The following is an 18,949-nucleotide window of genomic DNA, read 5'->3' as shown; positions in this document are numbered from 1 at the left end:
GGCCGGCTGTGGACCTGCGACCGTGGGGCGCGTGGTCGCGCTCTCGCCCGGCCGGCTGTGAGCGCGCCGGGGCCGCGCCCTGGGCTCCAGCCTCCGAGGCTCTGAAAGGGGAAGAGACTCCACCGGGAGCTGGAAGGGGCCCGGGAATGGGCGGGTGCCCCCGGCAGAGCCCGAGTCCATCCTCGCCCTCACCCCGCCTCAGCAAACGCTGGGGAATACTGAGAGGCCACGCGAGATGGGGAGGCTATCGCGGAACCCGCCAAGAATAAGGAATGAATGAGGCAAAGGAACAGACTGGTCACACCCCCCCCCACACACACACCCGCGCGATCGCGCCCATAAAGCAAACATGCCTTTGAGCGTGGGGAATGAAGCGTTGTACCACAGGCACACGCCCACAAAAAATCTTAAGGAAAAAATTATCCACGACGCGTCCAGAGCCGACTTATCTCTCTGTGTGTCGAAAACAAAACAAAAGTGAAAACGTCATCTTTTTCCACTCCAGAACGCCCCCTCCCACTCTTCTAATTTGCGTCCCAGGCGCCATCTTTAGCTCTGAGCCACCAGGGATGGAAACATACGAGATGCGTCTCTGCGGGACGCGACTCAGAGGCCATTTTCTGCAGTTACAGCCGCGCTGTGCAACCTGTTGCTTCGTTCGTGCAGCCAGAGTTATGCACGGAGGCCAGCTCTTTGGTTCCCCTTGGCATCTCCACACCCTCCAAAGCATCTCTCGTATTTCTCTCTAAATCCTGTGAAGAGGCAATGAGAAAGATGACCTACTCCCCTTCGAGATCTCTACTTTGCTTTAAGCCTCTGCGATCCTCCCTGTACTTCAGTGAGATACCCGTAAAGGATCCTAAATGCATCTAATACCAAAACTTATCCATTCTCCCTATTTACCATCCTCTCGTGGCCCCTTTGCCATCCTCCGACTCCAGTTTTGACTCCTAAATTCCATTCTCCACGTGACTACCAGAATGACCTCACTAAAATTGCAAATCTGATCATGCCACTCTCCTGCTGAAAATTCTTCAAAGGCAATCTGTCGGAGAAAATCTAATTACTTTGCCTAGGATACAAGATGCTTCATCTCCCTGACAAGTTTCATCTCCCTTATCTTTTTGTTTCATTTAAAGCCGTATCGGATTATGCATACTGTCTAGTTTTATGCAATTTTTAATTACACGTATCATGCAAAACTACCCTACCCTCTCACGCACATGTTCTTGCACATGTTATCCTCTCCCTGAAGATTCCTCCTTGTGCACTCCTACTTGTACATGTCTCAGCCCAAATGTTACCCATCTTTTGAATCTTGACCAGGTTGACTATCGCCCTCAAACACTCCTGTATATACCGTTAGACTTTGGATACTCATTCTGTAAATTATATTTTCGTTGTTTGCACTGGGTTTAACACATTTTCTCTACTCCTGGCATCTATCACAGTATGTATGGTACTTTATGAACACTTGTTAAATGGGTAATGGATGGTTTATATTGAGCTCCTTCTAGGAGCTATGCGTTATAGGTGTTTTATATACTTTTCGTCTGTCCTCACAACTTCCATTTGAGTACCCGCTTTTACAAAGAGGTTATAATTCTGGCTGCCCATTCTTAGTCAGTGTTACTTTCAGAACATATTCCCCAGACTGGCTGATATGTACACCTGTTATCATCTCTTGCCTTAACCTTTACAATATCTTGCAGAGGTGTGTGTGTGTGTGAATATGGAGGGGGTGACATTTAAGTAAGAACCTGAATAATGTGTAGAATTGTCTAGGTTGGGAAGGGTTTTTGGGAAGAGGAAGGGGAAATATAGTGTGAAAGGAAGTATAGTATACTCGTATATAAAAACACATATAGAAATAAATACAGAGAAAAGTATGTGTGTATGCATGTGTGTCTATCTGTCTAGCTATCTATTATCTATTTTTTCTCTAGTTCTATCTCCCAAAAGGCTCTAGGAGCAATGATGTGCTAGGAGCAATGGTGTGCTAGAAGCAATGAGCACATTGTGCCTAGATCTTGGTTTTTAAACACTAAAGGAACTCCACTTAAGGAACTAAGGCGCATTAGAGAAATGGTTGATTATAGAGAAGGAACAGGGTAAGTACACTGTGAGCCTGGAAAACGTTCATGGCATCAGAAATTAAGGACGTTCACCCAGAATGAAAAAACATATCAAAGGGGCATTGAAGTCAGCTTGACAGCATCTCCACTGGCTACCATGTGGGTCAGTCTGAGGACCAAAATAATATTAATAGATTATAATTTACTAAATAAAACAGGAATATTTGAGTCCATACTGAAATAAATAAATAGTTTGAAAAATGGGAATAAATAAAAGTTCTTCCTTACATTAAAATGCCAACTAGTGCATGTAGAAGGAATGTTATGAATAGAAACATAACCATTTGACCATCATTATAGCAAAAATTAATTCAGGCAAGAATCATCAGTGCATGCAAAACTAGAGGGTGAGAGTATTAAAAGACACATAGTATTTATGTAGACTCAAAGTATCTCCCCACCAAATACTTACTAAATACAAAGGGAAAAAATAGAAACCTGACAATATAGAAATCTGGCACTGGTGATCAAAGTTACCATCACAAGTCAAGAGACAAATCAACATTGTATACTTCCTGTTAAGAGGTACTTAGAACACACCTCTGTGATATTCCTGCTACAAATGCATAATCCAAATCTAATCATGAGGAAAAATCAGACAACCACAAATTTATGGACATGCTACAAAATCATAGAAGTGAATTATTCAAAAGTCAAAGTAATAAGAGACAAAGGAACAACTAAAGAACTTTTTCAAATCGATGGCAGATTAAAACACATGACAACTAAGTGGAAGTCATGATTCGGAATTGGATCCTTTTGTTAAAAAATATTATTAGAGCAATTGACAAATAATATATCGACACAGAAAATGAAAAACAAAAGTAGTATGGCAACAGTAGGGGAATTTGGACAAAGACAGAAGTTCTTTATACTATTATCATTTTTCTGCAAATTTATAATTGTTTTAAATTGTAAAATATGTTTTAAGTTTTGAAAGTGCCAAGGTTTCTGATTCAGTCAACTGGGTGGAGAATGGCTACCTAATTAACAACAGAAAGTCATGAAGATAAAGCAAGGAGAAATAGATGTTTAGTTTCTGTAGGATGTAACAATAGGCAGTTGGGTATGTACTAAACATTTTAATGAGCCCCCATTCAGGCTGAATAAAACAGATATGTTGCTTTAGTTTTCATTACCCAAGAGCGCAAGACTGAAGTCATCTACTGTCCTTGGAGAGGCAAACAATTAAGAGTGGTTCAGGGGCCGGGCTCGGTGGCTCAGCCTGTAATCCCGCGCATTGGGAGGCCGAGGTGAGTGGATTGCCTGAGCCCGCGGGTTCGAGACCTGCCTAGGCAACTTGGGGAGACCTCATCTCTACAATAAATCAAAAATTAGCCGGGCGTGGAAGTGCGCGCGTGTAGCTCCAGCTACTTGGAAGGATGAGGCGGAAGGATCGTCAGAACCCAGCAGGTCGAGGCTGCGGTGGCCGGGAGCGGCCACTGCACTCCAGTCTGGGCAACAGAGTGAGACTTCAACTCAAAAAAAAAAAACAAAAAAAAAACAGAGTGGTACAGGTAGTGTAATAATAATAATTTTAAAAAAACTGGCTGATCATTCATTAAAAAATGATATATGCATGTTTGTATATATAAATATATAACTGTTCAGGAATAAAATAATTTTAGGGTATTGGGAACATGTAAAACAACGAAGAGTGAATTTATTGAATAATACATACATGTTATTGTTACACAAAATTTTTAATTTCCTCTACAGGATGTTGGCTTTATTGCTTCTATTCGTTTGCTAGGGCTGCCGTAACAACGCACTACACACTGGGTGACTTAACAACAGAAATTTGTTTTCTCACAGTTGTGAGTGCTAGAAGTCTGAGATGAAGGTGTCTGCGGGATTGTTTTCTTCTGAGGCTTCTCTTCTAGCTGTCTTCTCCCTGTGTCTTCACGTAGTCTTCCTTCTATACCTATCTGTGACCTAATGTCTTTTTATAAGGACAGAGTCATATTGAATTAAGTCCCACCCTAGTGACTTCATTTTAATTTAATTACCTCTTTAGGGACTCTATCTTCAAATGCAGTCACATTCTGAGACACTGGGGGTTAGAACTTCAACACGTGAATTTGGAGATGGGGCACAACTCAGCCCATAACACTGCTGGAATCGGGTGCTGAAGCCATAACAGATGCAATGAGAGGGACTGATTCTGAGTCAAACAAACAAATTGTATAAAAATAAATTTTAAGTCATCAGAGGGTTTTCATTATAGGCTAATTATTTAGATGATATTAAGAAATTTTGTTAATTACATTGGGTAAAATAATGGTATTGTAGTTATGTAAGAGTATGACTTAAGTGCACATAACAGAATGATCAGGTGTCTGAGATTTGTTTTAAAACATCCCAGATTTTTTTTTTTTTTTTTAAGATGGGGAAGATGACACATACATATCTAAATTTGGGTGATTGTTGAAGCTGACCATAGGTATCTGGTATTTTATACCTTTTCTCTGTGTGCTTAGAAATTTTCATAATAAATAGGACAAATAAAAGTAAGAATACACATATTATTGAGAATTTGAAATATATAGAACCATGACAATAAGGGGGGAAAATACTTAATACCACTACCCAAAGAGAGTCTCAATTAACTTGTTTGACAAATTTTTTTTCAGTTTGTTTTCCATCTATATTTAAATTTGGGTCATATTGTACATAAAATGTTATTTCTGCTTTCTTAAATTAATTTCATTTAATTTGTTATAATTACATTTCCATGCTGTTACAATAGTTCCCACTTATCCACGGTTTTGCTTTCTACAGTTTCAGTTACCTGAGGTTCACTGTGACCTGACAACATTACGGTATTTTGAGACAGAAAGAGACTACATTCTCACAACTTTTATTATGATATATTGTTATATTTGTTCTATTTTATTAGTTGTTGTTAATCTCTTACTGTGCCTAACTTGTGAATTAAATTTTGAGATAGACGTGAAAGCTGATTATATAAATTGGGTCATTCTTGTCATGCTCAACTAAATCACAAAGGAATGACTGGGGGCAAAAGTACTTGGGGACATGGCATCTGCCTCAAGAATTAAATTTTCCACCAGCTCGATTACTGAAACTGCCTATTGTAACCTGAAACTAGTTTTATCTCATAGCTACTGAAACAATCTGCCATGACACTAATATTAGTTTTACCCACAGCCATCACTCACCAATCCAACTAGTGCCAATGAACTTTCTTTCAAAAACAATATGTAACATTTCTCCTTTTTTTTTCTTTTTTTTTTTTTTTACCTTGGAGTCCCACTCATCACCTAGGCTGGAGTGTAGTGGCACACTCATGGCCACCCCAGCGTCCACCTGCTGGGCTCCGGTGATCCTTTGGCCTCAGTCTTCCAAGTAGCCAGAACTACAGGCGCGAGCTACCACGCCCAGCTAATCTTTTTTTTTTTTTAAATTGTAGAGACAAGGCCTTGCCAATTTGCCCAGGCTGGTCTCGAACCCATGGGCTCAGGCAATCACTTCACCTCGGCCTCCCAGAGTGCTGGGATTACAGGCTTGAGCCACCACACATTTCTCCTTTTATAAAGCCTCCCACCTTCTCTTTGTTCTTCAGACATACTGAAGACTGCCTGGCCTCCATGTATGCCTCGAATTATAATTCTTGCTTCCCAAGTAAAATGTTTTAAATTTAGAGATGAGGTCTATATTTTGACTTTGACATAGGTATGCATGTATAGAAAAAAACATAATATAAGTATGATTTGATACTACCTGCATTTTCAAGCATCCCCAAGGGTCTTCAGACATATCCCTTGTGAAAAAGGAGGAATTACTGTATGTATGCCATATAAACTTCATTAAAAAAATTATAACTTTGTTCTTAATGTTCACATATGCTCATGGAAAAAATTCAAGCAATTATCCAAATGTAGAAACTATAAACGTAGAAACTGAAAGTTAGCCATATGTTAGTCAGTGATCATAGCCTTTTTTTACATTCTTCAAAACTTTCTTTCATGCTTATGCTAACTATACTAAATTATAAAGATAACTCCATACTATGGATTTTGTCCTATCATCTTAGTTTTTGTTGTTTATTGTGTATTATTATTCTATTATAGGCTTTTATGTCAGTAATATACACTACTGCATTCATTTTAATGACTTCATACTATATCATTTCTATTTCAAAGTTTCTTTCTTTAGCAGTTATAATAAAAATGCCAAGAGGTGATATAGTGGCTTTTTAAAAAAAAAAGTAGAAGAGTTTTCTTTTGTCTCTCATTTTATTATTAAATTTATTTCTCAGTATTTTATATACTTCTGGTGCTATTTTGAATGCATCCGCTTCTCTCACATTTTCCAATCAGTGATTGCACATTCTCCTGTTTATCCTCCTTCTGGGGCTCCTTTGCTAGTTTATGCTTATCTCCTTGACCTCGTGATATTAGAGTGTCCTGGAGGAACATTCCTGGAGTTCTTCTCTGTCCACACTTATTGGAGCTTTCTTACAGTTCTCTAGTGCCATGATCATACAGACTATTTCCAAATGCATCTCTCTTGCCCATTCTTCTTTCCTGAACTTCAGACTAATAAATCTGACTGCAGACCAGAAGTCTCCACTTAGATATCCACTATGTATCTCAAACTTAACTTTCTTAACACTGAATTTCTTATCTTCTGCTTCCTCAAACAAATCCACTTGACTCCTTCTCCATCTCATGTAATGGCAACTCTGTTATTCCAGTTACTCAAGCTATACATACAATACCTCAGAGTAATCTTTCATCTTTCTCCTTTTCTTATACCTCATACCCAACCTATCAGGTTAGTATAGGTTTGAACCCAAATTCCATGTAAAAGAGGTTATCTTTATAATTCAGAAAGAATAATAATTTTCCCACCCAAACCTTAGCCCTGACAAACTTCCTTATTTTCTTCTGCTGGTGTAGACTTTTGGGGGTTCCACTTTTATGCAAGCATCTTATTTCCTACACTGAGTGAGCAGCCCTCATATCTTATGTTTTGAGAGGCCATTACATTCTAGGACTACATTCCTGGTATTAGCATGCTTCAAGGTAGGTGTGCCCTCAGTCCTTGCTTTTTACTATTGTTTTTGTTATCTCTTCTCTTTGGGCCCCTGAGAATTCCCTTTACTTTTTCAGTGAGTCACCATTTCAGCTGATTTTCAGATTTTTTTTTTCAGAGTATCTTTTTGACATATTGGGTAAAGAGGAATTTTTCTCTAACTCTTAATACACGTTGAAGGGAATTTTATGAGTAATAGTAATTGCTTTGTAATAGAGATTTTCACTCAAACTTAGCAGATGACTTGCAGAAATAATTGAACCTTTCTTATAATCTTCTGTGAGGTAACGTGCTAAGAAAACTTGATGAACCTATATACATGGGTTAGATCAGAATTAAGTGAGCTTCCCATAGGTATAAAGCCGTCTGAAGATTTGTTTACATATTAATACCCATTTTATTAGGAAAATGTTTTAATATGGGTCCCTGAATCCCAAAGAAAAACCGGAACTGCTGCAGATACTGCAGAAGAATTTAAAAAATACTAACAGTTTAAAAATTCATTTCAGCATATGGTTAATCTAATTCTTTAATACAATGAACACTAGATGGCAGTATATCAACGTGTATCATTACCTGTACCGAAAAGATTTCCTTTTAAGCGTTGTGTAAAGGCCTTAATATTACATTTTACTCCAGTTTGTTATTCAAACTATTTAGTTTGCTGAAGCTTAATCTATTAGTTTGAATTTTATAATAGCTTATGAGATTCACTTGACATCAGGGCTGAAAAATATAGTTTCTAAATTAATAAATACATATAGTACAGAATGGTGCCGGTACCACTGGTGCTTGCCTAGCAATATGTATTTATTGTCATTAAAGGTCACCTCTAGACAGCTCACCTTTTGTCTATGAGAGGTTTTCTGGTTAGACAGGCACAGCTTGGACACTCACTCCTGTTCCTGAGTTTAAAGCCTTTTGTGAACATTAATGTTTAAATTTTCATCTTATTATTCAAATGGTATCTCTACTAGATTGGAAACCACTGTTCTATCTCTTACCAAGTGTGAAAACAGGGACTTTCCAACCACTGTTATGAGTAAGTGTGCTTCTCTAAAAGACTCAAGTCAGATATCTCTATCCGAAGGGACTTTCTTATTTATCACATTGGAGATGAGCTTTTATTGCATAATTTGTATGCAAAATGTGAAAAAAGAAAAGCAACATAACTTTAACATATAATTTTACTTTATGGCCTCATTTTATTCTCTCCTTAATCAACTCCTTAAGCAGTTTATCTTGGTGTGGAGATAGTTTGAGTCTGCATAAATATTGTCTCTTAATACTCTCACCCGTTAGTTTAGCAAATATTGATAATTCATACCTGAATCAACTTCTACTCTAATGACTGCCAAATGGTGAAGTTTCTACCTATAACTTTCCTTCTACATGCATTAGCTGGTATTTTGATATAAAGAGGAGCTTAGCTTTTCTTTATCCTCATTTTTCAAAAAATTCATCTATTTCAGTCTGGACTCCAATATTCCTATTTTATTTAGTGGATTATAATCTGTGAATATTATTGTTAGGGTTCTGAACAGGGTGAGGGTGGAGAGGCAGAGAGGCACAGCAGAGAGGGGTGCAGCACCGTTGGAGCCGGCAAGTTGGAGGTGCCGCGCTGGGAACCCAGAGATCTGAGTTGATGCAAAGAATGGTGACACACAAAAAAGTTAAGAAAGAAAAGTTTATTTAAAGGTAAGTTAGAGAAAGAGAAGGAAGAAAGAAAGATTCACCTCCCCAAGGTGTGGGGGGGACCAAAGCCCGGAAGCATGGCGACAGCCAAGGCTCAAAGAGCACATGGCCACACCAGACTCTAGCAAGGCAATGGCCCCCGGTTGCTTGTGATTGAGTCCTTTTAACCATTCCCCTTGATGGGGGAAGATCATTAAGGTGATTAGGTGGTGGTCTGCTTCCACATCATCACAAAGGGCAGAAAAGCGCAGGTACTGATGATGTCAGGTGATGGATAGCAGGCAGATGGGTGGGCTAGTTACATGATTGCTGCCATGGTGGGGCTTATCTGTGTCACATAGTTCACAGAGGACTGATTAGGTTGGGGGGAGATTCTTGCAAGAGATGCAATTCACAAACTCAGACATTTGCAACTCACAAACTCTTATGACTTTGGCCAGCCATCTTTGATCTTCAGCTTTGATAAGGAAGCTAAAAGTTTACTAGAGATTATTATGCTAAACCATGAATGGTTGGGCTGTCCTGGTCTTGCATCTGATGGAGATTTGCCTAGGGGGTATGGGATAGGCTGCTGTTTGTCCTGCAGTAGAATGTCTGAATGCTTTCTAATGGTTATGCTGAGGCAAAAAGGCTAAAGAATAAGCTAAATTTCTTCTAGGTTTCTATAGAAACCTTTCAATTATCATATTGGTTCTCAGATTGACCCAAATAGAGCTGCTTTCTGTACTGTTTTGATATATTTCTTCATTCTGTATAAACTTTCATATATTCAAATATTTAATACTCTGTACAGGAAGTTAGCTTTATTGCTTCTATTGGTGTGCTAGGACTGCCATAACAAAGCATCACATACCGAGTGGCTTAAACAACAGAAATTTATTTTCTCACAATTGTGAAGGCTGGAAGTCTGAGATGAAGGTGTCTGCAGGGTTGGTTTCTTCTGGGGCCTCTCTCCTTGGCTTATAGATTGTTGTCTTCTCCCTGTGTTTTCACATGGTCTTCCTTCTGTATCTTTCTATGTCCTAATGTTATATTATTAGGACAGGGTCTTATTGGACTAGGGCCCACAGACAGGACATTTAAATGTCAGACAATAAGAAAAAAACATCAAAACAAAAAGTGCCTCTTACCATGGTGTATAGTCCTTTTCATGTACTATTGAATTTGGTTTGCTAATATTTGTTGAGAATTTTTGCATCTATGTTTATCAGGGATATTGGCTTGGTAATTTCTTTTCTTCTAATGTCCTTATTTGGCTTTGATATCAGGGTAATACTGGTCTTGTAAAATGAGTTTGGAAATATTCCCTTAGTTATAATTTCTTGGAAGAATTTGAGAAGAATTGGCATCAATACCAGTGAAGTCATCTAGTCCTGGGCTTTCCTTTGTTGGAATGTTTTTGATTACTGCTTCAATTTTCTTACTCATTATTGGTCTGTTCACTCTTAGTGATTCGATCTTGGTCAGTTGTATGTTTCCAGAAATTTATTCATTTCTTGTAGGTTATCCAATTTGTATATAGTCTCACGATTCTTTGTATTTCTGTGGTGTCAGTCACAATGTCTCCTCTTTCATTTATAATTTTATTTGAGTGGTTTCTCTTTTTTTCTTGGTTAGTCTAGCTAGAGGTTTGTCAATTTCTATTTTTTCAAAAGATAAACAACTCCTAGTTTTGTTGCTCCTTTCTATTTTTTTCTAGTGGCCATTTCCTTTTTTTCTCTCTAATCTTTATTATTTCCCTCTTTCTATTAATTTGGGTCATAGGTATTTTTGTTTGTTATTTTCTTTTGTTTTCTAGTTCTTTGAGGTATAAAGTTGGGTTGTTTATTTGATCTCTTTCTTTTATTTATATTTTTAACCTTCTTGTTAATGCAGACATTTATTCCTACAAACTTTTCTCTTAGAACTGCTTTGGCTACACCTTGTAAGGTTTGGTATGTTGTGCTTTCATATTTGCTTATCTAGAGATATTTTTTATTTCCCTTTTGGCTTCTTCTTTGACCCATTGGTTGTTTAGGGTTTGTTATTAACCTAAATATTCATTGGCAGATGAATGGATAAAGAAAATGTATACATTTATATAAAATAAAGCATATATACACAATAATTTATTACTCAGCCTTAACAAAGAAGGAAGTCCTGCCATTTGTGACAGTACCAATGGACCTGGAGGGCATTATACCAAGTGAAGTATGCTAGGCACAGAAAGACAAATACTTATGATTTCACTGTCAGGGGTTCCTTAGTTATTTGTTACTTGTTAAAAAATAAACCAATGAAAAGCTGATTGGTTGTGGGCTGTGTTTCTCGATTGACCAACTTTGCTGAAAGGTGTTTAGATGAGAAACAACCACCCTGGCTGCCCTACTTCTTTCCAGACAGCGTAGTTTCTATAGAGAAGAATCTTTCAATTTGTTTCTAGAGAGGTAACTACCTGCCTATCTCACTTGTCAGGGTTAGGGATTGGGGGGCAGTTATAATTCATACTAATTTTCAATCAGTTCCCCCAATTTAAACTCCACGTTTTACTACTTGCTTTTAATTGGCATCTTCTGAGTTTCTCTGTATTTCTGCAAGGCTGTTTTTCTCAACTTCTTTAGAAACCACTTGCTTTCATTTCTTGTGGGTACCTATAATAAATTACCACAAACTCAATAGCTTAAAACAACAGAAATTTATTATTTCATGGGTCTGGAGACTAGAAGTTAAAAATCAAGGCTTCAGCAGGGCTGCCCTCCCCTCAGAGCTCGAGGGAGGAATATATTTTAGTTTCTGGTGGTTGGCTGTTGACATTCTTTGACTTGTAGTCACATCACTTCAATTTCTCCCTTTGACTTCTCATGGGCTTCTTCTTGTCTGTCTATGTAATCTTCCCTGTCTATCTTACTCTTATAAAGATAGTTATTGTTAGATTTAGGGCCCAGCCAGAAAACTCAGAGTGGATATCCTCATCTCAATACTTAATTGCTTGCAAAGACTCTTTTTCCAACTAAGGTAGCATTCAGAGTTCTGGAAGATTAAGACATGGACATATCTTTTGGGTACCACCATTCAACTCACTACACCACTTTTCTAACTGCTTAATCTCTTTAGGAAATTTGATGACACTTCTTGTTTGCTAATAGTCTACTTTCTATCCTCTTTATTCTTTATTGATTTGGTGTATGTCTCTCTTTCCCTCTCAATAAATATATAAAATATGTGTATGTGTGTATATATATTAAAGTGTGCGTGTGTGTGTGTGTGTGTGTGTGTGTGTGTGTATGTGTGTGTGAGGGTTGTGTTATTAGCAAATCATTTCCTGGGTTATTAGGAAAAAGAAGAGATAAGTATGTGTGTTTTCAGTATACAATCTTGACTTTGAAATATATAATTTATTTTGGAAGATTTTTTTACTAAGTAGTCTGTGAATAAAATCAATTTAAGCTTAACTATGGGAAGGACAGAAGAGCAAGTCAGGTAATACAAAATGAGCTCAATTAATAGTTTATGTAACTCTCTCTTTTTACCTCTTTATCTTTTTCAACCTGTTCTGTCATGACTCTCCACATATTTAAATCCTTCATGCATGCAGCAGTTTATCCAACACCTCCCATTCAAAGTAGAAACAAAGATAATACAAAAAAAGGAATTTATGCAAAGCTGACCATTATGACATTTTACAGGCAGTTATTTATTCAAATACTTTTACTTATTTCCCATGGTTGTGACCACAGTTTTCTGACTAGTGATAGCCATAGGTGGCATATATGCTGCCCACTTTTCTGATTGGCTATTGACAATGATCACTAATTGGTCATATTCTTCATTTCCAGTAAGCCTGGATACAGGTTCAGAATTGTTTTCAACACAGTATTCATGCAGTCATAGCAATTTGTTGGAGTTGGCTTACAAATTGAAAATTGCTTGCCATCTCTGCTGTAAACTCCCTACTTACAGATCTCATTATTTCAATATATTTTACCACAGTAGGTTTCTCCCCATCTTATAATTTTGTCATTTCTTCTGCTCTAACCAAGTAGTTAGAGAAGGCAGTACAATATGTTCACAAGAGTACTGGATTGGGAGCTGAAAAGCTTGAGTTCTACTTCTATATTAATTACTTGTGTTATATTGGATAAAGTATTCATCCTTCTAGATCTCAGTTTTTTCACTCAGGTGATAAAACAATTGGACTGCAATAATTTCTAAGATACTATATTTCTCTGAAGTCTTTTAAACCAAGTACCCAACTAAATATTCTCACTTCAATTTTTCATCCTTGTTTGAAACTCAACTTATCAAAAATTTTTGATTTAATACCCTAAACACATGCTTGCCTCTTATCTTCCGTATTTCTAGTACTTTGCACTCTAAACTAAAAGTCTTTCAGTTACTCCTGCTTCCTTTCTTTCATTTATCTCCTACAGTTCATTTATTACCAAGTCCTATAACTTCTTCCTTAGAAAAGTCTTTGCATCTATCTGTTACTTTGCATATCAGCTGTCACTAATCTGATTCAAGAATCTATGTTCCCACTAAACATGACCTCTTTGGCCTTTAATTCATCTTATATAACCATATACATTTATTATCCTTACATATTTTCATGATGTAAGTTTCCCACTCAAAATCTTTGGCGGTTTTTGCTTGTCAATATGATAAAATTAGAACTTAGTTTGCAATTCAAAGCCTTCCACATACTGCCTATGATTTTTTCTTGTTAACCTGAAACAGCCTACTGCTTCTCCTAAATGGTCTTAGTACAACTTTCTTAGTACAAGTATCCAAAAAATATAATTTAATTTGTCTAGCCCAGCCTCTAGGTCTGTTGTCCATCCCTTGTTTAATTCATGATAACTGGGGACAATAAAGTCTATTAATGAAGAGAGAAGCGTCTCAATAAAGAAAGTGTGGTAGCAAAGGTATAACTCTTCAAATTCAGTTTTCTGTAAGCCCCAAACCAGAAACTATAGAAAAAATCCAAGCTATAAATAAAATGCTTGAATCATACACAGATCATTTGAAATCTTTTCTCAAGGGTCTGTCAGTGAGCACAGAGTCTGTTGCTCATAGGACTTGGAGTCATGCTAGAAGTTATATATGCATCCTCTAAAGTTAAGCAAACTTGGGTTTGAAACACACTTCATATATCATCTCTCTGTTCTTGGGAATCCACTTAAATAAGTATATTATAGTTTACTCATGTATAAAATGAGATGATAGTAATTACTAACATATTTTGAGCACTTACTACATTCCAGGTACTGTTCTGCATGCCTTTCACAGAGTAACTAATGAATCCTTACAGTCCCATGAAGTAGATCCTAATTTACAGATAAGGAAACTAAGATATAGAGAAACGAAGAAAGATTCCCATGATGGCTAGTAATGAATAGAGACACAATGTTTAAACTCAGACAATCAGATACCAGAGCCTGAATTGTTGGTCACTACACAATGTCAATGCCTGACAGATAGAGCTACTGCTGTCTATCAACTAAATATTCATTCCATTCTTTCCACATCCACTCATTATGTTTTATCTGTATGATGTAGAAGTCCTTTGGAACAGAAGATCTTGCCTTTCTTTAATCTACCCTCCTTATGGCTCTCCAAGGCTCTTTGGTATGTCAATCTCCTGCTCAAAAATCTCTAATGACTTGCCTCAACTACCTGATAAATGGGATCTACAGTGAGCCCTCCCAGACCCATCATTCCCCTCTCATTTCCTCCCCAGAAACACTATACTTTATGTAACTATTGGAAGATGTCAGGTTCTCCCACATTTAAAGTAGGGATATGATATAGGCTCTTATAATCTTGCATATTTTTATCTCTGGCTGGAATGCTATCACCTATCTTGTCCATATGTGAAAGTCCTATTTCTCCTTCAAGTCTCACCACATACGCCACTTCTTTTTTTTTTTTGAGTTGGAGTCTCACTCTGTCACTCAGACTGGAGTGCAATGGCCACTCCTGGCCACTGCAGCCTCACCTGCTGGGTTCTGGCGATCCTTCCACCTCAGTCTTCCAAGTAGCTGGAACTACAGGAGCGTACTACCACACCCGGCTCATTTTTTGATTTATTGTAGAGATGAGATCTCGCCTGCCCAGGCGGGTCTCGAACCCGTGGGCTCAGGCAATCCACTCACTTCAGCCTCCCAAAGGTGCAGGATTACAGGCTGAGCCACCGAGCCCGGCTGCCACTTCTCTTTTGAAGGAGATTTAATTCCTGAGTCTGCAGGGTAGAATACTACTTATTAGATTAGTATCACATTAGGTACTTATGCTATGCTCTAATAGTCTTTGAATACACATACCACATTACTTTTATGTATACAAGGAATGCTGGTAGTTCTATAGTACTTCTGTGTGACAAGTATCTTGAGGATACTGATAACAGGTATCTAGCTTAGCTTGTTTTGTGCTACTGTAATCAAATACTGAGACTGGATAATATATAAAGAACAGAAATTTATTTCTCACAGTTCTGGAGGTTGAGAAGTCTAAGATAAAGGTATTCACAGATTTACTGTCTGATAAGGAACTAGTCTTTGCTTCCATGATGGCACTTGGAATTCTGTATCCTTCAGGGGTGGGAGGACCAATGCTGTTTGTTCCTCACAGGGCAGAAGAACAGAAAAAAGTGAAACCATTCCTGGAAGCATTTTTTCTGTAGTGGTATTCATCTATTCACAAGGGCACAAATTCTTCATGACCTCAACACCTTTCATAGGCCCTACCTTCCAATATTGTTGCATTGAGGATTAAGTCTCAGCATGAATTTTGGACAGAACAGAAGCAATCAAATTATAACTCTACCCATCTTTCTATCTCCAGTATCTTTTGCAATGCTCTGCATATAATAGGCATGAACTACTGTATATCTTAACTGAATTGCATTTTTTTCTGTCTCACTCAGAAAACATCTATGCCATAAATACCCAACGCCTCCCTCCCACTGGATTTTTCTTTTAATGAATACTTCTAAAGAATTTAAGGAATGGGATTTCTTGCAAAAATTCAAAATTTCATGGGAAAAAAATATCACACCTGAGTCTACTAATAAATGCTGACTCCTAGTTACTGAACTAATTCTAACAAAAGAAAGATTTGAATAAATCGACTTAAACCAATTGTGGGACTTGACTAGGATGGCAGAGAATAACAAGAGAAGATGGAAGAGGTAGCCCTCAGGCTAACCAGTTGCCTTATATCCCCAGGGTGCCCTTGTGGCCCCCAAATCATCACTGTATTTTGGCTTTGTTCTCTGAGTCATAGCGACATCTTTTTTTTTCTTTTGAGTTTCCAGCATCTGAATCTTTCTACCTCGAGTCTTCTTCTTCTTCTTCTTTTTAAAGATGTGGGGTACAATTCAGGGTTAGGTATACAAATGTCCATTATGCAGATACCCTTGTTGATGAGGTATGCGCCCCCCTCCCCTGGCAATTTCCCACTACTGCCAATCCCTTTCTTATAGTAATTATGGTAATTGTCCAAGGTCTGCTTTATGAGTGAGATACTCAGTTATTTGTTTCTGCAATAGAACACTCATTTTATAGACTCTAACTCCATCCAAGTTGCTGCGAAGGTCATAATTTTGTCCTTCTTTATGGCTGCATAATATCCCATCATGCATTTGTACCACATTTTAAAAATCTTCACTCTGTTTATAAAGCTAAACTTCTGTCTTATTCCCATCTCTAGTTTTTCTTGTAGTAATTTCAATCTTTTTACAGAATTGAGGCCCTGTTTTGTTCTTTCTAGCCTTTTTTCCCCCGAGAAACTGAAGCAATTCTCTTAATGTCAACCCTGTTGTCAAGGTCCTGCCTTTAATGGACACAGTGTCTGATAAATGGACTTCAAAATTTAATGCATTGATATAGCATAGTATGTATATAGCATAGTATGCATCTCTGTGTGTGCATTCTGCCCAGTATCTCTTCTTGTTTTAGTAAAAATACAATGATCTTCATATGGAAAATATTCCCTTCTTCCTTGTGTTTCAGGGGATGTTAGTGTTAGAGCCCCGCCCTTCTAAAGTCAAGGTATAGATACTTGGCCTTAGCAAGGACAATAAACTGCTTCTTTGGAAATTAAATCTTGAATAGATTGAAGCAGTTACTGATGATTAACCTGATGACAGCTCTCTAAAGAAACTATTAATTAGTCATGATACTGAATTATTGGAATTATACTGTTTCCCAGTGTTTAATTGTTTAGCTTTTTATTTGATTCTGTGAATGATCCCATACATTTTCGATAAATCATGTTTTTGTGTCCTTAAATTAGACAGGGATAGTTTACATTAGAAAGCCCAGATTGACAAATACAAATCCCTTGTTGCAGTGCATTTCCCAGCAATTTGGACCTGGTCTTGAAATTCCAATGTCAACTATGTGGAATTACCATCACTAACAACAGCACTATCTTTTATTGGGTGTTTAGTAGTTTTCTGCTCTTCTCGTGACTTGAAACTGATGTAACAGATTTCATGCTTTGTCCCAACCAGTTGCATGTCTGTGTGGCCCGCCTTTGTCATGATGTATTGACTTATATTTAGGATGGGTTCGATGTTCATCCAAACTTGTCCTACCCGTTTCCATTGCCTGACCAAACTTTTACTTTTAAGCTTTATCAAGGTGAGATTTACTAATCGTAAGAGCACAGTTCAATAACTTTCACTAAATTTATACGTGATGTAACCCTCAGCACAATCTAGTCTTCGATTGTATGTCTAATCTTGGTGTGAATATTTTTCATGACCACTGATGGATCCTAATGTCATATACTTCATAGGCTATACCAATGCCAGATCTGGGGTGTGTAGCACTCAATCCTGGAGATACGCTGGTGCCCTCAAATTAAATGTAAGGGGGAAGTGGCAATGTGGTAGATTCAGAGGCACGTATTGTGCTATTGAAAAAGCACTAGGCCGGGCTTGGTGGCTCAGCCTGTAATCCCGCGCTTTGGGAGGCCGGGGTGAGTGAATTGCCTGAGTCCGCGGGTACGAGACCCGCCTGGACAACTTGGCGAGACCTCATCTCTACGATAAATCAAAAAATTAGTGGGGCGTGGTAGCGCAAGCCTGTAGTTCCAGCTGCTTGGAAGACTGAGCCGAAGGGTCGCCGGAACCCAGCAGGTCGAGGCTACGGTGACCGGAAGCGGCCACTGCACTCCAGTCTGGGCGACGGAGTGAGACTCCAACTCAAAAATAAATAAATAAAAGCACTGCAAATAGCCAAACAAAAAAGACAGGGAATCCAAATGGAAATCAGCAAGGCAGAAAAGGCAGCAGAAAATAGGGCACTGGGAAGAAATGCCCTAGAGTCCACCCTGACACTGCTGAACAGATCTGGCTGTTTTTAACGGATGTGGCACACATCTGCTTGATGATGTCACCTGATGCCTAATATGCCAGATGTTTCAACTTCATTTAATGTAAATTTGTAATAAGTGAGGATTAATATTTTTAATAAATGGAGATGAAAATACGAACAGATGTAGCATTAGCCTTGGGACTAGGGTTGAAATGTTTTTATTCTTTCACCATTCATTTTAATGTGAACCCATCTGTGAGAAAAGTGGGTAATTTGTGTAAATATTGATAATGATACATTCTCCTAGATCATATTATATTGTTTTTGAAATTATTATCTCCTGCCTTTATCCCAAACTTACTGATGAATGGCACCATATCAGAGTATCCAAAAATTAAGTTTGCATATTCTTGAAACTGACTATAAAGGGCTGATATTAATAATAAGAAAATCTAATATGGAAACAGAACAATTGGCATAAGTTTGAAAGAGAATAAAGCTTTTTTCTTTCCCCTCCTCAGTTGCCTTTGCTCTCTGAAATCACCTCCTCAAGGTAGCAAAGCATTGAGTGACCAGCCTTGTTTTCCTGTTGCTCTTGTATATCCCAGCCTGTTACTCTTAGGAACTGCCAGTATCTCTGCTTGGGTTCAACTACAGGGGAATGTACAAACTAGTTGATTCCTCATTGGTAAAGTTTAGTTAAGTTTTATATTTCTTCTGAATAAATTAAATTAGGTGCCAAGAAATACCTTTTGA

At 37.9% G+C, this 18,949-nt stretch overlaps 1 protein-coding gene across 3 annotated transcripts in view; it reads right to left on the bottom strand.

Annotated features, from left to right (window-relative positions):
• The window catches only part of AHI1 (Abelson helper integration site 1), a 204,428-nt gene extending 203,749 nt beyond the window's left edge, over window positions 1–679 (bottom strand). For all 3 annotated transcript variants that reach the window (XM_008065442.1, XM_021716221.1, XM_008065440.1), the window contains exon 1: window positions 582–679. The gene's annotated coding sequence lies outside the window, so the exon portion shown is untranslated. The remainder of the gene's footprint in view (window positions 1–581) is intronic.
• Window positions 680–18,949: the final 18,270 nt, after the last annotated feature.

Source organism: Carlito syrichta, unplaced genomic scaffold (assembly GCF_000164805.1).
Source record: "Carlito syrichta isolate Samal-C Ts95f unplaced genomic scaffold, Tarsius_syrichta-2.0.1 Scaffold308352, whole genome shotgun sequence".
Taxonomy (NCBI): domain Eukaryota; kingdom Metazoa; phylum Chordata; class Mammalia; order Primates; family Tarsiidae; genus Carlito; species Carlito syrichta.
This window is presented reverse-complemented; position numbering and strand designations above follow the sequence as displayed.